Genomic DNA, 2,557 nt, shown 5'->3' on the forward strand with positions numbered 1-2,557 from the left:
GAACTCACTTTGTAGACCAGGCTGGCCTCGAACTCAGAAATCCACCTGCCTCTGCCTCCCGAGTGCTGGGATTAAAGGCGTGCGCCACCACGCCCGGCACTGTCTCAGTTTTTATCTCCTGCTCTTGTCACACTTTTGGTCTGTCTGTGCCCTCTCTGGGGTTACACAACGCACCCAGAAACCACTTTGTAAGAAGGGCGCACTGACTGCAGCTGCCAGCAGAGGCCAGAAGAGGGTTAGAGGGTTATTCCCTTGGAGCTGGAGTTGATAGCAGCAGTGAGCCCTGTGACTGGGGCATGGCTGCTGGAAACCAAACTAGTTCTCCACAAGAGGAGGGCACACTTTTAGTAGGTGGGCTGGCTGCCTTTCCAGTCCCAGCTGTCAACAGCTTACTTTGTTGTTTTTAACCTGAATGATAAAGCTGAGTCTACTTCCTGTCTCTTCTCCTTCTTCTTTCTCTTCTTCCTCTTCCCCAGAGCCAACACTGTATTGAGCTTGTTTATATTTCTTCAAACCCATAGTTTACAAGTCAATAATAAGCAGCTGTATTTTATGTACCTGGAAGTAGCATGATGTGTACCTGCCCTTCACTGCCCTAGCTACTTAACAATTGCTGTGTGTAAGTTTGGGTCAGTTGTTTCAGCGACAATATTGCCTTCTTGAACATTCTTTGCTGTGCTCGTATGTTGCCTGTCAGTGGCAAATGAAGCTGCTTTCATTATTTATTTCTCCATATCTATTCAAAATATAGTAAGCTAGTACTGGGACTTGGATCTGGGAGGAGCTAAGATGACATAACATTTTGAAAGGTCTTTGCATTCCTTACTTTTATCTTAAATGTTTAACTATGACGTGTGTCTCACATACCAGAGACACAGGAAGTCTGAGTACAGATGACCAAATGAAAGAGAGCATTTCAGCATGGCTTCTCTTGCAGCACGGCTTCTCTTGCAGCATGGCTTATCTTGGACTCTCCACTCCTTCCTTCGCCATTAGGTCAAGAGAAGCATCATCAGGTTCATCACTATTTCCAGGTGTTAGTAAAATTTTAAATGTTGCATTGAAATATGTGTTTTTAGAATACTTTCTTGGGCTCACATCACAAAATGTCAGCGTCATAGACAGAGATGTTTTAGCAGCCCAGAAGTAGTGTTTTCCTTGCACACACAAGGCCCTGGGTTCAAGCACTAAGAAAACAAAACAAACAAAACCCAGCACAGTGCTTGACTCTCCCTCCTTTGGACTTTGTTGTTTAGCACTGGTGTCGTTCCACTGTTGCTGATTCTCATGGCAGAAGAGCCCACCACCAACTCTCCTGTGCTTAAACAAATGCTCTCTACTCTGCAGACAGCAAGTCTCAGGTGCAGAGAGGCACATCTGTATGTGTATATGTGCATACACACACTCTCTCTCTCTCTCTCTCTCACACACACACACACACACACATATTCATACAGGCTCACATTCATACATACACACACACACTCACATATACACTCACATAGTCACACATGCACACACACACACACTCATACAGTCCCACATGCACACACACACTCAAACATGCACACACATTCACGTATACTCATGCACACTCATACACACTCACATACACACAGTCACACATACACTTACACACACTCACATACACTCACAGACTCATATAGTCACACATGCACACAAACACTCACATATATACTCATACACACTCACATACATATACACACACAAATACACTTACACACATATTCTCACACACAAACACACTCACATACTCACACACACTCACACACTACTTGTCTGTATTGCTGTTCCAACAGGGATGGGAATGAGCCACAGTGACTGATTGGTTTATGGTGGTGATGAGTCACTAGGACTAAACATTCTTCAAAGCTCTTGGCTGATGAGAGATGACATTTTGGAAAATGGGAAGAAAACTATGGTGTCTTACCATTTCCCCATGGAAGGTGTTTGCCAGCTGCCCGGAGGGCTATTTTTATCCCTGCACATCCTGCTCATGAGGCTTCACACGCCCACTTGCATGCCACCCCCCACGACACACAGATTCCTGTTATTCATCCTTCAAGTCCACACCAGGAAGCGTTCACTCAAGCATGACTGTGCAGGCTGTCACTGAGCCCAGCGCAGGCTGTCACTGAGCCCAGCACTAGCTTCCATCCTCAGCGTTGTGGTCTCACACTTGGTGATTGATGTGTGCTAGGCACCAGGATTAGTGCTTTCATTTCTTGTTTCCTTTAATCCTCTAGACACCACCCAGGGCAATGAGTGAGCTCACTGTGCGCTTGGACAGAAAGGAAAGGACTCACGAACCTCCTCATCCTCTCTGCTCTGAGGCTCAGTGGTTCCAGATGGCCTCCAGACTCAGTGGTTCCAGATGGCCTCCAGATATGGCCGAGTGGACCATGCAAGTGACCAGGCCCTGCATGATGCATCCACTCACCTTGGTATGTTTTGTTTTGGTGTGTGTATGTTGTATGCATGTTGTGTGTGTGTGTGTGTGTGTGTGTGTGTTGTGTGTGTGTGTTGTGTGTGTGTG

Source organism: Mus pahari, chromosome 2 (genome assembly GCF_900095145.1).
Source record: "Mus pahari chromosome 2, PAHARI_EIJ_v1.1, whole genome shotgun sequence".
Classification (NCBI taxonomy): domain Eukaryota; kingdom Metazoa; phylum Chordata; class Mammalia; order Rodentia; family Muridae; genus Mus; species Mus pahari.